Source organism: Oryctolagus cuniculus, chromosome X, assembly GCF_051225735.1.
Source record: "Oryctolagus cuniculus isolate XC-2025 breed Fujian yellow rabbit chromosome X, ASM5122573v1, whole genome shotgun sequence".
In the NCBI taxonomy this organism is placed as follows: Eukaryota; Metazoa; Chordata; class Mammalia; order Lagomorpha; family Leporidae; genus Oryctolagus; species Oryctolagus cuniculus.
In genome coordinates, this window is record NC_142888.1 from 39,835,062 (window position 1) to 39,860,532 (window position 25,471).

Consider the following 25,471-nt stretch of genomic DNA (forward strand, 5'->3'; position numbering starts at 1 on the left):
CTAGTCAAGTTACATGTTTTTATATTGCTTTTTAAACAGTCGTAGGTAAGCTCGTGCTTCTAATGTGAGTCTGCATCAAGACTGTAAAGCTCTTAAATAATTTTGTGGTTTCTATCTCCCATTACACCTTCCCCACATAAGCCATGCAATTTACCAGTTAGAGGTAAACTTGAATTTCTTGCATAAGTTATATAAAACCCTCCAGAGGTTTGGTTAGACTTGAGGGGGCAGGGTGCATCAAATTAAACATATGCATCGTTTTCTAAGACATATCCTTGTAGAAACGTTAAAATGGGGTGGGGAGCGAGGGGTGGAGGCGGAGAGGGGATATACGTCTCAGGATACAGGAAATACGGTAAGAGCGAAAGCGGGAGGAAGCTCTGTGCCCGGAGGGGACCCGCCGCCATCTCAGGTCTCTCGGCTTTGCCAGGGCCAACTGGAGAAAGCTGACGCCCCGGGTCCAGTAATCCTTATGGGGGACCAACCTTGTGCCTCCGGGAGGTCCACACTCCCACCTGGAAATACGCGGGAAGCCAAGCCTCCAAAAAAGCGCTGTCTCCTAGCTCCGCGCTGGGATTATCCGGAAGGAACTCCAAACGGAGGTAGTACCACTCTCCCCTCCGCACCTCCTCCTGCATCAGCCGGCCTGAAGTCGCATCCTCCTCCTCCGGAGAAGTAGGGGAATATATTTCTGCCACCCCAAACCAGGTCAGATTCTTTCTTTCTCATCAGGGACATCCAGGCTCTCTAAAACTTAAATCATGCATTTTCCCTGTTTTTTTCCACGATTTGAAAATAGAAGAAAGAATGTGCAGGCATTAAACAGATGCTTCACAAAATGTGCTTGGACGAAATGATATTTAGTGGCATTAAATAATTTTAATATTTTAGATTAGATAGTTTTTTTTTTTAAGAAATAGACTTGAATCTTCTTTTGCTTGAAAATAATTTAATGAAGCCAAGATAGGGAGATACAAAAAAATGATTGTGAATTGATAAAATTAAAGCTGGGTGATGTACAGGTTGGGGTTTATTATATTGTTTTCTCTACTTTTGTGTGTATTCAAAAATTTTTCCTTTAAAAAATGTCTAGTGCAAGACCACTAACAAGAATGTATTGAAAGCCTAATAATGTCTATGCCCAGCACTGTGCTAACAGAAGGGATTGTAAGGTGAGGCTTCAGAAGTGTGTCTTTCTTTCTAAGGTGGGAGAGTTTAATAAGTTTGTTTTTTAAAAGTTACAATATGATGGTCAAACCCAAGTGCCATAATGTTTGCTTGTTCAAGGTATTCAGGAAGCATGGAGGATGGACCAAGTCACTGCCTGGTAGTAATCATGAGCCATCAAAAGAGGAAGGGGGAACTTTGGGTGGGCCTTAAAGGGTGAGTGACATCTGCCATGTGGAGGGGGAGGGAACGCTTTTTAGGCCTTGTGCTGTTTCCAGAACGAAAGTCTGAAAGCAAGCTTATTCTCGGAACCAGCTTGGCTGTAACTGTGAATCTATCAGAAGGACTAGGTGGTGATGGTACAGTGTTACAGGGCCTTAAATGTTGTGCTGAGAAGTGTGCAGTTTATTTCATAAGCAGTTGTAATATAGAAGGTTTTTACATAAGTGGTATTATTTGTGTTTTGGGAGTCCAGTTCTTACTATTAGCAAAGCAGTCTCCTGTTTAGATGAGCTTTATAGAATGAAACAATGAAACCAAATATGATACAAGATATCAAATATCTTATAATCAAATATCTTATAATCTTACAATCAAGAGAGAGGGATCCATTCTTTATTCATGAAATGAACTTTAATGGATCCCCTGCAATAGGTAAACATTGTACTTGGAGTTGTAAGGGGTAGATTATCAACATGTAGTGCCTGGTAAAAAGTAGGAGAGAAACAGATATTTGAGTAAATGAATCAATAATTGATGAAGTCACAATAACAACGAAGGAGATTCTGGGTATTGGATTTGGTGGTAGTACAGAAAGATATAATGAGCTCTTTTTCACTTGAAAATATCACTTCATTCCATAAAAGCATTACTTCCCTCATCGTTACCTCTATCTAAATTGGTAGTGGGGATGAGATAGTGGGAGGCACAAGGAGAGAAACACTCAGATAAAAAGTAAAAGGGCCTGTGCAGGGCAAGAATATAACCATTATTTAATTTCCCCCAGCGATTCAAATAACTGAAAATTAGAATAATAGCTAATATTCGTTGAACACTTTGTATGTGTCAGACATTGTTCCAAAAAGGCTTTGCATAGTTTAATATATATAGCCACAACAACTATACTAGGGAGGTTTGTATAGGTAAAGCTAAGTTTTACCAAGTTACACAGCACTTAAATGACCAAACTGGGCTTTGAATCCAGAATGTTTGTTTCTAGAGTCTGTGTTCTAAACTACTATGTAATGCACCCCTTCTAAATATTATGTAAACTAGAAATCTTCAAAATGTTCATGGGAAATGCAGGATATCTTTTAGTTCCATTTTCCATAAACTTTTTGAAGCTCCCTTGCACAGCTGTTTTGTAAGAATATATCATATAGCATTGAAATAGGGGCAGAGTGGAGCATAAGGACTTGAGGAAGCCAGGAGAAATGAGAAATGGGCAGTAACAGAAGGAATGATTTCACTTTATTTTACTGTTTTTCAGTCTAAAGGGATTGCATTATGACTCCATTTCCTTGGTGCATTCGTAAAATAGTTCACCCAGTGAAGACAGTGAAGATTATTTACAATGCTACCCTGCTTTTTCTGATGTTCTGCACCTGGAAGTTGTGAAATTTAAGGTAACTTCTTGACCAAAAATTTAAGAGGAGGAGGAATAAGAGTTGATTTTGACACATGAAAAATAACTAGCCAAACAAAAAGCAAAGAGCTAACACCAAATAAGAAAACTAAAACTATTTTCTACATTATATGAAATAATTAAAGTGTATAATATTATAATCTGTAAGATGTTTATATATTAATTTATAATTTATTTTATTATATATAATTATGAACTTATAATTTATTCATTCATAAATTGACTCCCAATTACATAATAGTTTCTGGTGTTACTATGAAATGTATCTTTTTAGCCACATTTTCCAATTGTTGATAAATGGGAGCACAATTGATATTTTTATATATTGATTTATGTACTACAGCTTTTCTGAATTCTATTTATTTCAATAATTTATATATTCTATTAGATTATCTTTTAATTAATTATGAATAATAGCAATTTCTTCTTTCTTATTATATTTTTCAGCTTATCTTACTGTACTATCTAGAATCTTCCAAGGAGAAAAATCATGGTAGTGGTAGAGGATTTCCATGTCTTGCTCCTAGGAGAATTCTACAGAAGTTTTACCATTCTTTCAATAAATTTTCTTTCTTGTATTAAGAAAATTCCTTCTTATTTCTAGTTGGCTGAAAGAGTCCCTATCATGAATACATATGGAGGTTTTTTCACCAAATGCTTTGTACGTATTGCCATGATCATATGCTTTTTTCCACCATTAATATCATTGTGACAGTGTGCTAAATTACCATAATCACAATCTAATCCATTTCCTGCTTTTGGTTTCATCAAGCTTCTTCATTGATTATTTTATTTTCTACTTTAGTAATTTTTGCTTTTATGTTTATATTTCTCTTTCTGAATTTCTTGTTTTTTAATTTATTAAGTTGGACCTCTGGCTCATTAATTTTTAGTCTTCTTTTCTAAATTAAAAATTTAATACTATAAATTCTCTGCCACTTTAGAAGAATTTCACAAATTTTATATGTAGTATTTCTGTTATCATTCAATATTTGTTACATTCTAATTTAAAAAAAAGATTTATATTATTTGAAAGGCAGAGTTAAAGACAGAGAGAGGAAAAGATAGAGAAATCTTCCATCCACTGGTTCACTCCCCAAATAACTTTAATGGCTGGGCAGAACCAGGTGAAAGCCAGGTCTCCCCCATGGGTGCAAGGGCCCAAAGACTTGGGAGATCTTCACTGCTTTCCCAGGTGCAATAGCAGGGAGCTGAATCAAAAGTTAAACAGCCCGTATTCCCACCAGTGCCCATATGGGATGGCAGGGATGACTGCGCTACAAGCAGTAGTTTAACCTGCTGCACAGTAGTGTCGGCTCCCTTATGTTTTCTTTTTCACTTTTGAGTTATTTAACCTGTTCTTTCTAATTTCATAAGAATATTACAAAGAACTTTCGAAGAACTCCGATATTACCCTTTATCCAGGTTCCTCAATTAACATTTGCCATGTATACTTTTCTGTTCTCTTTTTTCTTCCTCATTCTGTCTCTATTCCTTCCCTATTTGCCAGTAATTTGCCCATATTGTTTCCTTACCTTACATAACTTCAGTATATGTTGTCAACATCACGAAATTTTATGTCAATGTAATATTCCTGTCTATACTGTATTCAGTTTTCATCAATTGTGCCAATAATGTTTTATAGCTATTTTCTTTTTTTGGCTTAACTTCCAATTTAGGGTAATGTATTTATTTGCCATGCCCCTTTAGTACTTTTTTTAACTTTTATTTAATGAATATAAATTTCCAAAGTACAGCTTATGGATTACAATGGCTTCCCCCCATAACGTCCCTCCCACCCGCAACCCTCCCCTTTCCCACTCCCTCTCCCCTTCCATTCACATCATGATTCATTTTCGATTCTCTTTATATATGGAAGATCAGTTTAGCATACATTAAGTAAAGATTTCAACAGTTTGCTCCCACACAGAAACATAAAGTGAAAAATACTGTTTGAGTACTAGTTATAGCATTAAATCTCAATGTACAGCACACTAAGGACAAAGATCCTACATGAGGAGTAAGTGCACAGTGACTCCTGTTGTTGACTTAACAAATTGACACTCTTGTTTATGGCATCAGTAATCACCCTAGGCTCTTGTCATGAGCTGCCAAGGCTATGGAAGTCCCCTGAGTTCACCGACTCTGATAATTTTTAGACAAGGCCATGGTCAAAGTGGAAGTTCTCTCCTCCCTTCAGAGAAAGGTACCTCCTTCTTTGATGACCCGTTCTTTCCACTGGGATCTCACTCGCGGAGATCATTCATTTAGGTTTTTTTTTTTTTTTCCCCCAGAGTGTCTTGGTTTTCCATGCCTGAAATACTCTCATGGGCATTTCAGCCAGATCCACATGCCTTAAGGGCTGATTCTGAGGCCAGAGTGCTGTTGAGGACATCTGCCATTCTATGGGTCTGCTGTGTATCTCACTTCCCATGTTGGATTGTTCTCTCCCTTTTTTATTCTATCGGCTAGTATTTGCAGACACTATTCTTGTTTATGTGATCCCTTTGGTTCTTAGTCCTATCATTATGATCAATTGTGAACAGAAATTGATCACTGGGACTAGTGAGATGGCATTGGTACATGCCACCTTGATGGGATTGAATTGGAATCCCCTGGTATGTGAATCTAGAATAACACCTGCCAGTCTTTTTCTTTTAATTTTTCATGAATTAGCATTTCTGATGAGTCTAGGCAGTTGCCCTGTGTATGTCCACAATGTGACTTTATCTGATTATTTTCCAGTTATTAATTTAGGCTTTGTTAGCAAAATGACTAAACAGCTCCATCCCTTCCAAGGGACTTGATGTTCTTTGATGATTTCATAGATATCTGGGTGGTGCCTTTAGTCACATTTTCGGTGACACAGGTAGAATTATTGTATATAGTTAGCACCATATTTCTTATCTAGGTTTTTTACAGCAGAAGATCTCATCATTAAAGGGAGCTCTCATATTTATTTGGTCATCGTATTTTCCTACCATGAAGCATTTACATAGCCTGGATTGTTGTCTCTCTATAATTCTCAGAGGGGCTTTGTAGTAACTTATGTATAGTCTCCTTAAGAACCTTTTGCTATAAGCTTCACCACTTTTTGTCTCTCATTATGTAAGGGCCTTATCATACTACTTTAGAATGATCATTTTAATAGGCAAATATGATATGATCAAGTTCCTTTCTTTGTAATCTTACATCCTGACTTGCTGTCATATCATCTAAATCCTTTGTCTTGAAAAGTATTCCATATTTTCTTGTATGGATTCTGTATTTATTTTCTATTATAATCATAATAAAATTGTCACAGATTTAGGAGCGTACAACAACATATATATTATCTTGTGGTTCTGTAGATTAGAAGTATAGTAAGTGTCTAATCAGCCCAAAAATAAGGTGTTGGCCAGCTACATTACCTCCTAGAGGCTCGAGGGGAGAATCTGTGTCATATCCATTCAGTTGGTGACAGAATTCAGTTCCTTATTTCCTTGCTGGATGTCAGCTGGGTGCTGTTCCCAGCTTATAGTGGCTATCTGCATTCCTTGGTTTGTGATCACACATCTTCAAAGCCAACAATGACGGATTGATTCTTTCTCATATGTAGAATTTCTCCCACTTCCTTTGTCATTATTCTCTCTGACTCAGCTCTTGAAAGGTCCTTTGCTTTTAAGGACACATACAACTAAAGTGTGCCTACCTAGGTAACCCAGAATAATATTCTCTATGTCAAGATCCTTAACTTAATCACATCAAGAAATTTCCTTTTACCTTTTAAGGTAACATAGTCAAGGGGTCTGGGAATTACAGGGTGAACATCTTTGTATGACTATGATTCTGCCAAGCACAATCACATTATAATAGCCAGCCATAACATGATACCCAATATCTGATCCATCCATTCTTTCATTCAAGCAACAAAAATACTAAAGGTCTTCTATTCAATTTGAGGTATTTCCGAGGTTACTCAGATAATGCATCTAACTCACCCCAAAGGTTCATAGACTGGTTTGGTAAGCTCTGTGGATAGAGAAGGGCACAGAGTACTCTAAGAGTATTATAACAGAAGAGTGTATGACCTAGACTACAAATGCCAGGGATGACCTCCGGTGTAACTCAATATCTGATCTGAATTATAAAAAAAGAGTGATAGTATTAAATATGAATGGATGTTGGTATAGGGGAAAATAAAGCACTTCATGTGGTAAGAATATAATGACCAAAGTAACAAAGTTCAAGATAGCCTGTTCTCTTGGAGAGACGGAGATGGATGGTAGCCGTAAATTTTCCTGGAGTGGAAAGATAAAGCTAGATCATAAAAGCCAGAGCATAAACATGAAGACATTGTGTGCCATGTTAATTAGGTTGAAGATAAGTCTAGGAAGGGAAGTCATTGAATAGTTTAAGGAGAATAAAATGTTCACAATTATGTTCATATTTATGATGTAGATCATAACAGTGTCCAAGTTGGAGGATAATGCAGGAAGAGATTCAAATGAGAAGACCATTTAAGATACTTATGTGAAAACCCTGAGAAGTAATAAAGGCTTGAATTAAGCCAATGCTGATTGGAATGGAGTATGAAGAAATGGATTTGAGAAAGGTTAATGAAATATTATTGATTAGATATTATGTCATTCGGGGTACAGTCAGAGAAATAGAACCAGTAGAGAAAGATATTGAGAAATGTATTGCAGGATATTTGTTTAAGTCTGCAGCATAGGCTTTTAGAAAAGGCAGGCTGGAATTCTCAGGCATGGACTGAAACTCAGGTTCTCAAATGGAATTTCTCCTTCAGGAAAGCCTTAGCTTTGCCCTTAAAACCTTTCAGCTGATTAATTAAAATCCACATAGATTATCTAGGAAAATCCCCTTTACTTAAAGTCAACTGATTATAGAGGCATCTCCAAAATAGCTTCACAGTGATAACTAGATGAATGTTTGGTTGAATAACTGGGGATTATAGCCTAGTCAAACTAGCATGTCCATAAGACCATCACAGATGAGTCATCCAAGGGAGACAGGATAACAGAAAATTATTCTTAAATTTCCAGCCTCAATATATCACTAACAGATATAAAATAAAAGAGAAGGAACAGGTTTTCAATATTTTGAGTAAGATTGCTATATGGAGATTGCTGGCAATCAGGTGAAGGTCTGTGACTGCAAGAAAGGTTTGGGCCAGATAAACAGATTAGGATATCCATCATCACAAAAATGATAGTTAAAACAAGGTGATAAATTAGATAATTTAGAAAATATTATATAGACAGGAAAATATGAGTTAAGGAAGAAATTCTGGGCACCAAAACTTACAGATTATCTGGAAAAAAGATGAACAGATAAATGTACCTAAGATGAAGGGAGAATCTCAAAGAATTTAATGCCCAACTTTAATAAGTTTATGGAGGGATGGACGTTTGGAATAGTGGTTTAGATGCCACTTGGGATGCCCACTTTGCATATTGGAGTGCTTAGGATTGAGTTCCACCTCTGCTACTGATTCCAGTTTCCAGCTAATGTGTACCCTGGGAAGAAGTGATGGCCCGTGTAGTCGGGCCCCTTGGCTCAGGTGCTTATGGGCATTTGGGGAGTGACCAAGTGGATTGAAGACCTCTCTCTCTCTCTCTCTCTTATTTTTGTGTCTTTCATAAATAAAAATGAATATAAGTGTTTAAAAGTTCATGGAAAATAGAATTAAATGATAAATTTCCTTTGGTGCAAAAAATGTGAAATTCATGCATAGTGTTTTCATAGTACATATTCTTCATAAACTTTGAGGGTTCAATACTGAAAAGTAGCCATTAATTTGTAAATTAAGTTTACTGGTGAATCTGGCATTACTGCTTTCAGTTTGCTGTGAGAGCAGAAGTCAAATTGCATGGGTTTAAGAGTGACCAGGAGGTACTCAATTGAGTCTTACTAGTATAACCATTCATAGGAGTTGTTTAGGTGATATGGGAGGATAAAAACTGGATGATACAAAAAATTAGATGTAACTGTGAAAAGATTAACAGCCAAGAGAGTATTAAAAAGTAATGGTGGAAATTTGCTCATCTTTAGTGACTGAGAGTAGTAAGAAAAGAGACTGAAGATATAGAAGAAAAGAGAATTCATAACTGAGAAAGAAAAGAAATAAACCTGGTTGTCTGAGGGGGAGGAGCCAAGAGAAAGACTTATTTTCTTCTTTGGATAAGACTAGAGTGGTGGCTCCCAATTGAAATAATGTAATCAGGCCGGCACTGCGGCTCACTAGGCTAATCCTCTGCCTTGCGGCACCGGCACACAGGGTTCTAGTCCCGGTCGGGGCACCAGATTCTGTCCCGGTTGCCCCTCTTCCAGGCCAGCTCTCTGCTGTGGCCCGGGAGTGCAGTGGAGGATGGCCCAAGTGCTTGGGCCCTGCACCCCATGGGAGGCCAGGAGAAGCACCTGGCTCCTGCCATTGGATCAGCGCAGTGCGCTGGCCGCAGTGCACCGGCCGCAGCAGCCATTGGAGGGTGAACCAACGGCAAAGGAAGACCTTTCTCTCTGTCTCTCTCTCACTGTTCACTCTGCCTGTCAAAAAAAAAAAAAAAAAAAAAAGAAAGAAAGAAAGAAATAATGCAATCTTGAGGGGGTGGTTTGAAAGTTTATGAAAGGCAATTAAGGTGATTATAACAAGCAGAGTGCTCGCTGGCATGTTGTGAATATGATCAGGGATGCTAAATGTTCTGCAATATGCAGGACAGCCTGCACAAAGAAGACATTTTCTACATCCTAGACAACTTTTGACTATCCCGTTGGATGTTTACCTAGGTGAAAAATCTGTTTATATTAATCTAGGCCTTGAATTGAACTCCATTTAATATACAAAATATAAATTTTACTACACACAGACTTTTCCAGGAATGCAGTTACCAGATAAACCAAGATAAGATGTTACTTTGTTTTGTTCATCATTTTGGAAAATCATGCCATCTACAAAAAAATTCTGCCCTTGGACATTTGAGATATCAGTAACAATAAACCTGTATCAGTTATCATTTGTAGCTACCATATTTATAAGCATTCTCTGTATATTTTTCTGCATAGTTTATTTTCTTCTATTGTCATGCCTCAGCATTTACATATTTAAATGCTTTGCTTCGTTAAAATAGCTTTTGTTGCATTTGTCTTCCTTTTTTTTTTTTCAAAGATTCATGCATTTATTTGAATGTCAGACTTACACAGAGAGGAGAGGCAGAGAGAAAGAGAGAGAGAGACAGAGAGAGAGGTCTTCCATCCACTGGTGCACTCCTCAATTGGCCACAATGGCTGGAGCTGTGCAGATCTGAAGCCAGGAACTAGGAGCCGCCTCCAGGTCTCCCACGTTGGCACAGGGTCCCAAGGACTTGAGCCATCCTGTACTGCTTTCCAGGCCACAACAGAGAGCTAGATCAGAAGTGGAGTAGCAGGAACTAGAACCGGCACCCACATGGGATGCCGGCACCACAGGCAGCGGCCCCACCTGCTACGCCACAGTGCCGGCCCCTGTATTTGTCTTTCATATTACAGATACCAAGTCTTTTAAAATTACTTCAGGTTTATTTTAAAGATTTATTAATTTATTTAAAAGTCGAAGTTACAGAAAGAAAGAGAAACAGTTCTTTTTTGTTTGTTTGTTTTGTTTTTTTCTTTTTTTTTAAAAAAAACTTTTATTTAATGAATATAAATTTCCAAAGTACAGCTTATGGATTACAATGGCTTCCCCCCATAACGTCCCTCCCACCCGCAACCCTCCCCTTTCCCACTCCCTCTCCCCTTCCATTCACATCATGATTCATTTTCGATTCTCTTTATATATGGAAGATCAGTTTAGCATACATTAAGTAAAGATTTCAACAGTTTGCTCCCACACAGAAACATAAAGTGAAAAATACTGTTTGAGTACTAGTTATAGCATTAAATCTCAATGTACAGCACACTAAGGACAAAGATCCTACATGAGGAGTAAGTGCACAGTGACTCCTGTTGTTGACTTAACAAATTGACACTCTTGTTTATGGCATCAGTAATCACCCTAGGCTCTTGTCATGAGCTGCCAAGGCTATGGAAGTCCCCTGAGTTCACCGACTCTGATAATTTTTAGACAAGGCCATGGTCAAAGTGGAAGTTCTCTCCTCCCTTCAGAGAAAGGTACCTCCTTCTTTGATGACCCGTTCTTTCCACTGGGATCTCACTCGCGGAGATCATTCATTTAGGTTTTTTTTTTTTTTTTTCCCCCAGAGTGTCTTGGTTTTCCATGCCTGAAATACTCTCATGGGCATTTCAGCCAGATCCAATGCCTTAAGGGCTGATTCTGAGGCCAGAGTGCTGTTGAGGACATCTGCCATTCTATGGGTCTGCTGTGTATCTCACTTCCCATGTTGGATCGTTCTCTCCTTTTTTTATTCTATCGGCTAGTATTTGCAGACCCTATTCTTGTTTATGTGATCCCTTTGGTTCTTAGTCCTATCATTATGATCAATTGTGAACAGAAATTGATCACTGGGACTAGTGAGATGGCATTGGTACATGCCACCTTGATGGGATTGAATTGGAATCCCCTGGTATGTTTCTAACTCTACCGTTTGAGGTAAGTCAGCTTGAGCATGTCCCGAAACAGTTCTTTAATCCGCTGGTTTACTCCCCAGATAGCTGCAACTTCCAGGGCTGAACCAGCCTGAAGCCAGGAGCTTCATCCAGATCTTCCACATGGTTAGCAGGGCCCAAACACTTGAGCCATCCTCTGCTGCTCTTCTGATGCCATTAGCAGGGAACTGGATTGGATCAGAAGTGGAGCAGCCAGTACTAGAACCAGGTGGCAGCTTAACCTGCTATGCCACAATGCCGGCCCCAAATGCTGGCAACTTTTAAGCATAAATGCAGAGATTTGTAAGAGTAGCTTATGCATGATGCTTTGTGGTAGAGGTTACCATAACTGTTATTCTCAATTCCCGTGAATATATCTTAACCTTTCTGTGATACCTAAAATTCTTTTCTTCCTTTACTTTTTTTAAGATTTATTTTACTTATTTGAAAGGCAGAGAGGGAAAGACAGAGAGAGAGAGACAGAAAGAGATTGATCCTGCATCTTCTAGTTCACTCCCCAAATGTCCACAATAGCCAGGGCTGGTAGGCTGAAACCAGGAGCCTGAAGCTCTATCTGGGCTTTCCATGTAAGTGGCAGGGGTCCAAGCATCTGGACCATCTTCTGCTGAATTCCCATGCACATTACATTAGCAGGGAGCTACGTCAGAAGCAGAGCAGCTAGGACTCAAACTAGTGCAATGATATGGGATAATAGGAACTTAACCTGCTGTGCCTCACCACCAGCCCCTCTCTCCCTTTCTGTGATATCTTTCTTTCTAGCTCTCTTTTTATATATCTGGCCACTGTCTGTCATTGCCATTTTCTGAATGCTCTTACTCTGCCCTGATCCTGATTGGGTTGTTCTTAAATATCCTTGTTTTAATTCTCATTTCCACTTGGCAGTCTCACCCACTGCTCTGAGTTAAATTAAACATATATGTAGTTGACTCACAAATACGTATTTTGAGAACAAATCTTTTTTAAACCTTCAGAGACATGTAACTAACTGCCTGCTGACCCTTTCTCTGTGGATGCCTTATCAGCACTGCAAACTGAACACAGCCAAAACTGGAATCTTTGAATCATCACCAGCAACACCACAAACCTGTTTTTATTCTTGTGAGTACTAATTTCCCCAATCCAAAAATTAGGGCATCATGTCCTGTTCCTCCTCTTCTGTACCTCCACTGTTTAATCTGTCACCCAGTCATAAAGATTAGTCCTTCAAAATATGTCAGGAATTTGTCATTTCCTTCCTCATTCACCTAACTATTCCCATACTCTGGTTTGGACCCTCACCATTTCTGTCCTAAATGACAATACTGATCTCCTGCCTCCATTCCTGCCTGTTGACTTGGCGTAGCCTCTAGAATCACATTTCTAAAGTAAATATCTAACCATATAATTTTCCTACTTAAAATCCTATCATGATTTCCTGCTTCCTATGATAAAATCTAAAGTCTTAGCATGGCCTAACATATTCCTTACCGCATGTTTCTTATACAGGCTTTCTCTATTCTCTATTGTTACTAATCCCTCCATTCCAACCACACAGAAGCCTTTTCTTGTATTTGTATTTATATATTACTAGGTTATTTTAATGAACATACTGTTATTTGATGCTCATTTCTTTGGACATTTGGCTATCTCTGATATCTTTACACCCTTGTCTCCCTTGTGAACTTCATTTTTCCACATCCTGTTCATTTGTTATAGACTCTGGAAATTGTATTCCTTGTTCCCTCTCCTCTGCCTCTAGAAGTGAATACTTCCTCTTTGCCATTTCTGTGCTTGGTATTTGTCTATTACTGCACATGTCAAGTGCTGACTTGGCAGATGGCATGTTGAATTCTCAGTGTAACATCTTCCATCTGGTTCATTAGCAATGTAAAAGAGAAGTAAAGGGCATAAAAGAATTTTATTAGTTTACTTCATGGTTTTTGCTTTGTTTTAATATAACTTATAGTGAAGTCCATAAATCTTAAGTGTTTAGCTTGATGAATTGTTTCTGTCTGCCAGTAGTGTCTTTGATATCCATCACTTATCTGTATTTTAAACATATTACTGACTCATGGATTGCAAGATTTTATAACATGCGTTTATTTTGTTAAATTGTACATTTCCAAAGAACCAAACTAAGTAACAGCTCTACTTTTTTAAAGCATTAATCACATAGATTTTATTATGGTTTTCTTTTCCTTTAAATTATATCAATTGCTATGACTCTAACACATTTCTACTATTTTTTTGGCCCTATGTTATAAAATTTAAATTGTGAACATAAAAGTTGTTTTTATTTAGAAAGTGCTTATTATTGTCCTGGTGGGGCAACATAAGCTTTTGAGTGATTGCAATGATTTCTTGCGTCTCAAATTTGCCTGATTCTTTACAGGAAGACTGGGAAACTTTGTTATATAGTTGTTTGCATGTTTGGACGTCTGTCATTTAAAAGCTCAGGAAAACAAAAGCTGTTATTTGTGTGACAGGCATCTTCCTATAAAATATTGTAAAATCAAAATTATAGTCTGTTCTAACAGATTTTTAATACCCCCAAATGACTGGCAATCATTTTTAATATTTTATTTCTCATAAAGAGAAAGGCATTTTAAGGAAGCAGTTATCTTCGTAAATTTATGAACAGTTGTATAGAGACTGTTAGCTTCCTGTTCTAAGGCAGTCTTTTTAACTGAGATAAAAATAAAATGTTCTCTAGTATTTTATAGATGTTAAATTTTATGGTAAATGAAATTTACTGCAGTGATTTTTTTCAAGATTTTTATTATTTATGTGAGAGAGAGAGAGTTACAGACAGAGACAGGGATAGACAGACAGAAAAGAATTTCCATCCCCTGGTTTACTCCCCAGAATGGCCACAATGGCCAGAGCTGGGCTGATCCAAAACCAGGAGCTTTTTCTGAGTCTCCCAAGTGGGTGCAGGGGCACAAGCATTTGAGCCATGTCTATTGCCCTCCCAGGCCATAGCAGAGAGCTGGATCATAAGAGGAGCAGCTGGGACTTGAACTAGTGCCCATATCAAATGCTGGTGCCTTAGGTGGAGGTCTAGCCCACTACACCACAGTGCTGGCCCCTGCAGTGATTTTAAAATTATGAAAGATTGATTTGGAAATAGATGCTACTAATTAATCCTGACATATGTCATAATTGAAAATAAGAGGAAAACAACTCAGGGGCTGGAATTTCACACGACTGTTTTTTTAAACTTTTGTTTAATAAATATAAATTTCCAAAGTACAGCTTTTGGATTACAGTGGCTCCCCCCATAACTTCCCTCCCACCTGCAATCCTCCCATCTCCCACTCCCTCTCCCATTCCTTTCACATCAAGATTCATTTTCAATTATCTTTATATATGGAAGATCAATTTAGTATATATTAAGTAAAGATTTCAACAGTTGGCACCCACACAGAAACACAAAGTATAAAGTACCATTTGGGTACTAGTTATAGCATTAATTCACACTGTACAACATATTAAGGACAGAGATTCTACATGGGGAGTAAGTGCACAGTGACTCCTGTTGTTGACTTAATGATTGACACTCTTGTTTATGGCATCAGTAATCACTCACACAACTGTTAAGTCATGCCTTGGGAAACCCACATTTCATATCAGAGTCCCTGTGTTCAAGTTCCAGCTAAGCTTCTGACTTAGCTTCCTGTTAATGCATGCCATGGGGGGCAACAGGTGATAGCTCAAGTAGTATGGTACCAGTCACCCACATGTGAGACTCCTATTGAATTCTGGGCTCCTGGCTTTCAGTGTGACACAGTCCCTGCTGTTACAGGTATTTGAGGAAATAAATGGAGGATAGAAGATTCTCATTTCTCTTTCTCTCTCTCTCTCTCTCTCTCTCTTCTCTCTCTCTCTCTCTGTGTGTGTGTGTGTGTGTGTGTTTCTCTCTCTCTCAAATAACATGAGAAATAAATAAAAAAATTTAAAAGCATCAAATCAGTTGTCTACAAAGAACTCAAATTAAGGAGATAGAGAATGCACTATGTAGGAGTATTTAGATATTAAATACTAATATTTCTTATTTTAGAATTGTGTGTTAATACAGAAATTCTATTCCTTGTCACATCAATTGTGTGGGAGAGTGGCAGTCAATCTCCACCAGGGTAAAAATGATCAGAATAAGGAATAAACTTACTATTGCAAACTTTTCCCTTATTTTTGATGACACAGAAAAGAAGAAACATTTTAACACAATCCAGTTTTAAAAATATAGGGTAATGGGGCCTGTGTGTGGCATGGCAAGTTAAGCTGCTGCCTGCAGCACCAGCATCCCATATGGGTGCCTGTTCGAGTCCAGGTTCCTCCACTTTCAATCTAGTTCCCTGCTAAAGCACCTGAGAAAGCATCAGAGGATGGCCCAAGTGCTTGGGCACCTGCACCCACGTGGGAGACCCAGATGAAACTCCTGGTTCCTGGCTTCAGTCTAGCCCAGTCCTGGCCATTAAGACCACTTGGAGAGTGAACCAGTAGATGGAAGACCTCTCTGTCTCTGCCTGCATTTTTCCCTCTCTGTAACTCCACCTTTCAAATAAATGTCTTAAAAAATATCTATCTATATGTATATATGTATATATAGGAAGATTTCAACAACCAAGACTATAGCTTGTCACTAGATCTACAAATGTTGAGGTGCATCATCCCTACACTTACAAACCAGAAGATGTCAGAACCTGAAACTTATCAATATACCATGAGACCAGGTTTCAGCCTCCGCTTTAGCTTTCAGCAGCTCCTGATCAAAACCAGAAGGTAAACAATCAGAACTATTTTCAGTGGTCAGCTATTTGAATGGGAAAGAGGAAGTATCTGTCTTGTACTCCCAAATGCTATCTCCCAGTAGTTTGATTAGTTTGTTTGACTCTTGGTTTTTAACAGATTTAATACTGTTTGTAGATACAACACTTATTACATAATGATATTCCTTTGCTCCCTACCCCTCTTCCTCCCATCCTCCTTCCTTCTCCACATCTATCTATCCGCCTTTTGTTAGTTTTTGACATAACCACTCATTAGTTTGAAGATACCCATTATCCTCCACTCCCCCAAACCTGCATTCCAGTGCCAAGGACCCATCCTCTCCTTTCCTTTTAGTTTCATTAAAATGTGTTTTACAAATAACTATTCTGCTCCTTAGTCACCAGGAGTGGACTATATAGCAGAAGACAAAATGGGCTGTGAGTGAGTTGCTTTTAGGCACCGCCTCTGAGGCCCTGTGGGCTCCCAGGCAGGCCACGGGGACCTGGGGTGGCAGTTGGGATGGCTAGACGCCACACCGGCATTGGGAGGAAGTGCAGTCTGGCTGCAAGGCCAGCGGAATGGCTGGACTGGCACCGGGACCCAGGGAGCTGGCAGCTCTGAAGGCAGGTTGAGGGTCCCTTTGAATTGGGTGGTCAGACTAAGGCTTGGTGGCAGGTGTGTGTGTCTTTCCTGGCCTCCTACCCTTGTTTCTTTTTCCTTCCTTTTTTTCAAGTTGCAAAAGGCGGAGGAGCCTTGGTGCAGAGGGGCACGCCACCCAGGCCTGGCAGTTTATCTGTGGCGCCACACTGCCATCAAGCGGAAAGTGTTGGTGGTGAGGGAAGGGGGTTCGGCACAGGAGCAGGCGAGAGCGAAACAGTGGGCAGATGGGGCGGCAGGGGTCCCCGAGGCTGCAGCTCCACAAGTAGCTGGTGGCTGGCACTCACCCCTCCCTTCACCCCTGCTCCCGGCTCCCTCCCAGACACACGGTCTGCTACCGCGGCGCTCTCTGCTATAGCAGGTGCTAGGGCCAGGGCAGTCCGTCATGGCGGCCGGCTGCCCATGGATGTGGCCTGGGGCCGCCATACGAAAAATGTCCCTCCCCCAGCACCTGTCATCTCCTCTGCTCCCGGGGAGGACTGGGGCCTTACTCTCCGGGGTACTCCCCCTAATGGACACCAAGGCTAGGGGCTTCCCGTGGGCTCACTCCAAAATGGCCTATGGCGAAGCTCCGCCCTCTGGGCTGAATTCAGGCCCTTGGGGGCTGTCTGCATTTCTGTGCCAGAATCTAAATTTAGAGTGCAGGCAGGCCTCTGGCCCGTTTGCAGCTGGTGCTGGTGTTTGTGCTCCTCCTGGTGGTGACGGTCGCTGGCAGGTCGCCAGGTGAAGGGACAGGGCGAAACGCCCTGGTGTGCACGCTGTCTTCCAGGCCTCTGTCTCCGGGTAGGGAAATTCCAGGCCTGGGCCTAGTCTCTTCAGCCAAGCACATCCCCTTGCCTGTCCCTGTGCTTGGCTGAAGGCGAGCTTCCCTGGTGCTTGGTGTTTTCAGACACAGTTGCCGCTGGATGGCACTGTAGCTCCACAAATGACTCACCCTGATCCCAGCCCTCCTCTACCTCTAGCCCTACCATGGCCTCTGCTTTTTGCAGCCTCAAAATAAAACACCAGCAAACCAAAAACAACAGCCCCCGCCTCGAACACAGGGGCCTTGCCTTGGGCCAGTGAGGATTCTCACCCAAGTGTAGCCAGGCTGTACCCTTTCTCTCTGGTTTCTTGTCTTGGATGCACCCTCCAGTGAGCACATCAGAGCCCCTGCTGCATGGTGGAGTTTTCAGGGGCAGGGCTGGGGTTAGGAGGTGTTGTGTGGATTCACCTCTGAGTGAGAGCCTGAATCCTGGCCAAGAACAAGGGCTTGTTGCTTGTGTGCCTTTCACCTTTCCCTCTCCAGCAAAATATGTGTGTGTTTGCGGGTGGGGGGCGGGGGCATGGTGCTGCTGCTGCTGCTGCTGCTGCTGTTGGTCATCTGGAGAGAGAGCTGTGTTGCTTAGAGCCTAATAGACTTCTGTAGTCTTCGACTTAAGTGGGGCTCTGGGCCTGCTCCTGATTCAGACAGGAAAGGAAATGAGTGATTGGGGGACACATGAGACCAGTTCTTAAATGCTTTCCCAGCAGACGTGCCACAAAATATGGGAGCATGAGTTTACACACATGCAGCCTGGTGTGATGGGGAACCCTGATGACCTTGCTGTGCAGGTATCCCACCCAACCCGTGCCACTGGGACCTCTGAAGCAGCATGGAGCCCAGTGCTCAGTGCTTTGCACAGTACCCAAGATGTTTTGCCTCTTCACTTGAGTCCTCCACACCTGTGACAGATGTTGGCCCCAGGCAGGAAAACACAGGCTTTCCTAGGAGAGAAACTTAAAAACTCTGGGCCATTGCAACCTGGGGAGTATGCAGGGGGACGCCCACAAAGTGGAGTTAACATTTCCTTTGTTCTTCCACTTGAATGTATCCCTGGAGGGAGTTCTGGCCAGAGAAAGAGATACCCTCATGCAAACAGGTGTCACCTCTCTGTCTACTCGCTCTGTCTCGCTCACACACAGATGCACAGAAACAGACACACACACACACACACACACATACACACTCAGAACTGTCAGGCATACAGTACTCTGGAGTTTACCCTGATGTTTAGTAACCTCAATGTCCCATCCAACACCTGTTTTGGGAAAATGTAGGAAGAGGGAAATGCAGAGATGTGGACAGGGACCATCGTTTTTCATGTTCAACAGCAATCCCTTCTCACCCCTTCCTGAGTCTTCATGTGCTTCCATGCATACTCAGGCAAGCGAGTGTTCCAGTTTCCCCTTACATGAAAGCATCTGTGCAGGGTACCCCAAGCCAAGCTAAGGGTGCCAATTGTTGAGCTTCCTGGTCCCCACTTACTACTGCTTAGTGTTCTGGCATGCCATGAACAGTAGTGGATGAGGTTTTCCAGGCATGAAGGGGGTGGGAGATGGGAAGCCTTAATATATTCGTGTCAGGGTGCCACAAGCCTGTGTCTGTACCCAGTTCAGGTCTCTGGCTCCAACAGCTGAGGCTGTGCGGCTGTGCCATGACTCCTGCCTCTTCCCCCAGGAGGCCACAGGCTGCCCTCCTGTATTTCATCTGTGTGCGAGGGGATGCAAGCCCCACTTGGTCCTTGTTCTGTTTTCTACATGACTACTGCATTATGACGTTTGCCTCTGCTTCTCCAATTCTTGTTTTGTGGAGAACTGATTTCTGCGTGGAAGGCGGGATGAGATTGGGTGGGAGCACGGAGGTCGGATCCTGCAGGAGAATGAACTTTCTTTGCCTGTGCAAGTAAAACCATCTGTATTGACTATTGGAATGGATCACCTGCCACTTGTACTCTCCCTTTGTCAGGTCCCTGCTTACCTCATCCTCTCATCCAGTGGTGAAAGAGGTTTGCTGGGTTTGTGTATTGTGGTCACAGGACATACTATCTTCTTCAGGGTTTGACATGCCTTTGTCTTTTTCTGGTTTGTGCAGTTGAGGCCTTGCCTTCTCTCCTGGCTCTTTTCCAGTAGGCTGCAGGATGTCCATTCAATTTCACTTTGACCCCATTCTGTGGCGTGAAGTTTGCTGCTGCTTCTCAAATTCTTGTTTCATGGATGATGAGGTGTTTTTTTTTTACCAGAAATAATTGTTGATCATAACTATTAAAAATATGTTCAGCTTTTCTTAAGTTGTAGGAGTTTACCTAAAGCAGGAAGCATATTTAGGTTAAAGCAGTTTTGCTTATTTTAAATGTTGCACTTATACCACAATACATTGAAAATTCCAGATGCATGTTGAGAATCATGTTTTTCTGTAAATTCAAATATAGGAGCTATGTCTATGATTCAAAGTGGAAACATTTGGCATGTTTGTTAATTCTTCTTGGTTTAATATTCTGTAAGGCATCTGAGTGTACACTTTTTAAGATTGGGAACAATTTTAAGATGTAATACCAATACTTTATGAGTTTGGTAGTATTGTTTGTATGAAATTCTGAGACTTAAATGTATTATAACTGAAACTTGTTTAATAAATATCCCTTTTAAAAACTGAAAAACCAAAAAAAAATGGCATTTGGCATTTGTCACCTTTACACCAACATTCAAAGAGGCTGTCTATTGTAGGCAGAAGAGATCACTGTGACCACAAGTCTCTTTGTACTTCCTAAATAGGTTTATACTTTAGCCATGAAGGTCAGTTATCAGAACCTAACTTGTTCTTAACAAGTACAATTTTTATGACCATTCAATTAGAATCTCATATACCTTTCCAGGCCTACTCATTTGCAGAAAGGAGTAGAAACAGTAAGCAAGTTATTTATCTCATGCATCCAAGTGTGATGCTCAGTCTTTGTATGCTGTCCATTTTTTTTTTTACATATATATAAAAGGAATGACTCACAGCAGGGACACATAGATGAGGAAGTTTTGTTTAGAGGATATCACATCCTTTTGCATCTTCTTTTTCATCTCCAGGTGTAGCTTTGCTGTGCGGCTCTCACTTCGGAACATTGCCCACCTAGGTGGCCACCTCACAACCCTTTATTTTACTGCTTATTTGTTTTCCCACTTCCTCCGTTTGTGAGATATGTCATGATTTCCTCTTTATTTTCTTTATGGTTTATTTATTTATTTTTTGAAAATAATTGGAACACACACACAGAGAAAGAGAGAGAGAGAGAGAGAGAGATGACATCTATTAGCTATTCACTCTCTAAATTTCTGTAGTAGACAAGAAGTCTGGGCCAGGTCATAGCCTGGAGACTGGAACTCCATCTGGTCTCCCACACAGGTTCACAGGTTGCAAGTACTTGTACCATCTTCTGTTGCTTCCCCTGGCACAGTATCTTGGAGCTGGATCAGAAGAGAAGCTGGGGCTCAAGCCAATGCTCAGATATGGGATGCTGGCTTATCCTGCTGTGCCATTCTTCCAGCCCCTGGGTGGGTCATTACAATTTTTTAAGGGAGAAATTATTTGTATTGATTGATGTATTCATACTGAAATTATTATGTCATTCATTGTGTGTATATTACTATTGTTCCCTGTATTTTTTCCTGTAGTGTATTTCAAATGATATTTGTCCTTTCCTTTGCTTTAGTGGGTTTTTTGTTATGTCATATTGCTATAGAAATATTATGATAGAAATATCATTATGATAATCTTAAATGTAAAAATTATTTTTACAACAGTGTGTATGGATAATCTAACTTATATACCAAATCATAAATCTGAAACTTTATACTAATTGAAAATGGATCTTATTGGAGAATGGGACTGGAAATGGGAGGAGGTGGAGTGGAGGGAGTATAGTTTAGAGGGGAGGTATGGTAGGAAGAAGTACTGTATTCCTAAATTTGTACTTATGAAATGCATGAAGTTCGTATTCCTTACATAAAAGGTTTCTTTTGGAAAAAATATATAAATTTCTTTAAAAAAAAACTTTATACTACAGTAACCATTCATTATGGATATTTCTCAATACATAGAAAAAGGCTTAAAAAGGACTGATACCTGTGTTTTTTTCTGAAGAGGTCAGAGGAATGGTAAAATCTTGTTTGAAGTAAGAATTTTGTCTGTTGTTTATATTATTTGTGTAAACAGATTTCCTGAAAAATATAAGTTATGTGTCAAGAGGCGATGGAAGACTAAGAAAGCTGATTGATCAATTATGGAAAACCAAAAAATCCTCAAAAAACCAAAAAAAGCAGTCATAAAGTTATACATGTTAGCACTTTTTTGGGAGAAATGCGTCTACAGTGATCAAAACATCTGTTACGCCCTACAGTAGAATCTTCATGTTGCAGTCAAATATATCGTGAACTCATTAGCATATTGTGATTTGATTTTGTGTTTATCATGACCTCTTTTAATAATTTTGCTTTTCCTGTCACCTGCTTAAAAGGGACAGTAGGTGTTGTCTTCTCAAGAGGCATATCTGCCCTGTATGATAATCACATTCCTCATTATAAATTAATAAATTGTCATTTTTATCTTTCAGTATTATGATGTAATCAGCGTGAATTTACCTCCTGAATTTGGATGAATTCTAGGACATGGGCAAGATCAGCTTGTAGACTTCTAAGACCGAAGGTCATGGCCTGAATCATGATGAACTCACTAAAACAAATATTGCCCATGAGATGGTCCTGCACGCAGCCAACCAGTGCTCTCTGTTGGTGATATTCTAATCCTTGCTGTATAACTTTAAATTGCCATAAATTCATTAAGGTCCCAATAAATTTTGTCTCTCATTGTTGTGTTAAATCTGTATTACTACTGTCTAGTAAACCATACTTCACAAGAACTCAAAATATAAAATATAACTAAAATTAGTGTCAAAATACAACCTTATTTCTACAAGTGGATATCTACTTATTCATTAGCATGTGACAACACCAGGAAATACGATGAAGGGTAAAATCAGAAAATGAATCAAGATCCCAGAACAGTTTCTTCATTTTACTGTCATATTTTTTTTTTATTGTATCTGTATCCTACCACATTAGCTTCCATGCCATGCTCTTCTACATCTTAACTATTTCCCTCGTCAAGATGGTTGCTGTGCTTGATTTTTATGAATGTTTTACTTTCATTTAAGACTTTTTAAATTAGGATGAAAAAAGAGAAACAGAATTTGAAAATTTTTGTTAGCAACTTTATACATTTAAAATTATTTATTTAGTTATTTGAGAAGGATAGAGAGAGGAGCAAGAAAGAGTGCTCCCATCTACTGGTTCACTTCCCAAATATCCACAATATCTAGGGCTGGACTGGAGCCAAATCTGGGAGTTGGAAATTAGGTGCAGGTCACCTATATGAGTGTCAGGAAACCAATTACTTGAACCATTACTGCTGTCTCCCAGGGTCTACATTAGCAGGAAATTGAAGTCAGGAGTCAGAGCGATGTATCAAACCAAGGCATTATGATATGGGATGAAATTGTCTTAACTACTAAGTCAAATGCCCACCTAAAGTAGATTTCAATATTTCAAACAGTTATGAATTGTTTATAAATTAGATATTTATAGGAAAATGGTCTAGAAACTATAATAACTGTCTTCTAGGGTTGTAGAAAAGAGAAATTTTGTCTTCTCAATTACAACAAAATCTACACATATTTTCCTAAGCATATAATAATACATTTGAAAATGTTATATAAACATGGCCAATATATAATGTGTTCAAATAAGTAATTAAATCTCCTGACAGGATATAATAAAGTTTTAGAATATTTGTGAAATTTGAGTGTTTGATTCAGTTCACTGAACTTAGTGCCCAGCCCCAGAATCAAAGTATCTAAAAAATTGCAAATGGGAGTATGGTGTTAATTATTATATTTTTTTATTTTTTTGGAAATATTTATTTTATTTTCTATTATTTTTTAAAGATTACTTATTTATTTGTTTATTTTAGAGGTAGAGTTACAGACAGAGAAAAGGAGAAACAGAGAGAAAGGTCTTCCATCCTCTGATTCACTCCCCAGATAGACTCAATGACTGGAGCAGACCCGATCTGAAGCCAGGAGCCAGGAGCTTCTTCCAGGTATTCCACATGGGTGCATGGACTGAAGCACTTGAGCCATCTTCTACTGCTTTCCCAGGCCATAGTAGAGAGCTGGATCAGAAGTGGAGCAGTCGGGACTAGAACCGATACCGGTATAGGATGCCAGTGCTGTAGGCAGAGGTTTAGCCCACTATGCCACAGCGCCAGTTCCAAATCATATTTTAGACATAGGGTGGGCATTTGGTGCAGTAGTTGAGATGCCACTTAAGATGTCCACAACCCATATCAGAGCACCTAGGTTCATGTCCCAGATCTGCTTCTGATACCAGCTTTCTGTTAATGTGCACCCTGGGAGGTAGCAGTGATAGCTGAAGTAGTGATTACTGCCATTGGTGTAGGTGGTCTGGATACATTATGATCTCTTGGTTTCTACCTGGCTCAGCCTCCACCTTTGCAGGCAGTGGGGGAGTGAACCTGGGGATGGATGATCTGTGTGTGTGTGTACACATATACATGAAATAACATTTCCAAATTTCACTTAAAATTTTCAACAAGCCAAACTATGTAGTACTGATATAAATTAAACTTTGTTTCAAAGGACACCATCAAGGAAGTGGAAAGACAGGGGTAAGTATTTGGTGCAGCAGTTACATTTTCTCTTGGGATGCCTCTATTCTATATAAGAGTTCTTGTGTTTGATTCCTGGTTCTGCTTTTAGTGCTAGCTTCCAGATAATACACAACCTTGAAAGCAGAGGGTGATGGCTCAAGTGTTGGATCCTTGCCACACATGTGGGAAAAACAGATTGACTTCCCACATCCTGGCTTCAGGCTGGCCTATTCCTGGCTATTGCAGGCATTTGGGTAGTGAACAAATGAATAGAAGATCTGTGTCTGTCTGCTGCAGTCTTTCAAATAAATAAAATAAAATAAATTTTAAGTAGAAAGACAATCAACAGAATGGGAGAACATTTTTGCCGACAATACAGGTATACCTCATGAAGGATTTGCATCTAGAATATATAAAAATACTTAATCCCAATAACAGAAAAAACTCAAAAACTGTGAAATGATATGAATACATTTTCTGCAAATAAAGTGTGGAAATCAGAAATATGTGCAAATGAACATACTTAACATCATTAGTCATCAGGAGAATGCAAATCAGAACCACAATAAGATACTGATTTGTGTCCAATAGGATAGTTCTAATTAAAAAAAGCAAAGCAAAATAACAAATGTTTGAGAGGATATGGAGAGACTGGAAACTGGTATTTTTGGTGGAAATGTAAAGTGGTGCACCCATTGTGGAAAACAATTTTGTGGTTCCTCCCATGTGATAAAGGAGTGTTTTATATATATATATATATACACACACATATATATATATATATATATATATATCTGTGTGTGTGTAAACTAAAAATAGTGCAACAAGTGCTCAAACAAAAATTATACAGGAATATTTATAATAGCATTTTTCATACCAGCCAATTATGGAAACAATCCAAGTATACATTCACTGATGAAGGGCAAACAGAACGTGGCATATCCATACAATAGAATATTAATTTTATCATAAGAAGGAGAGAAGTATAAATACATGCTACAAGGATAAATCTTGAAAACATTATGCTGTGGCATAGTGGGTAAAGCCGCTGCCTGCAGTGCCGGCATCCCATATGGGTGCCAGTTCGAGATCTGGCTGTTCCACTTCCAATCCAGCTCTCTGCTATGGCCTGGGAAAGC

The 25,471-nt window shown here is 39.6% G+C and overlaps 1 long non-coding RNA gene across 20 annotated transcripts; it reads left to right on the plus strand.

Moving 5' to 3' along the window:
• Positions 1-382: 382 nt before the first annotated feature.
• On the plus strand, positions 383-22,484 carry LOC103351843 (negative regulator of P-body association). Of its 20 annotated transcripts, none has more exons than XR_011385388.2 (6): positions 383-708; positions 1,288-1,383; positions 2,657-2,792; positions 3,417-3,473; positions 12,385-12,511; positions 22,219-22,484. It is a non-coding gene; the product is annotated as a negative regulator of P-body association (long non-coding RNA). The 20 variants fall into 20 exon arrangements; XR_011385389.2 differs by having other exon boundaries at positions 1,296-1,383; XR_011385384.2 differs by lacking the exons at positions 3,417-3,473; positions 12,385-12,511 and adding an exon at positions 1,094-1,172.
• Positions 22,485-25,471: the final 2,987 nt, after the last annotated feature.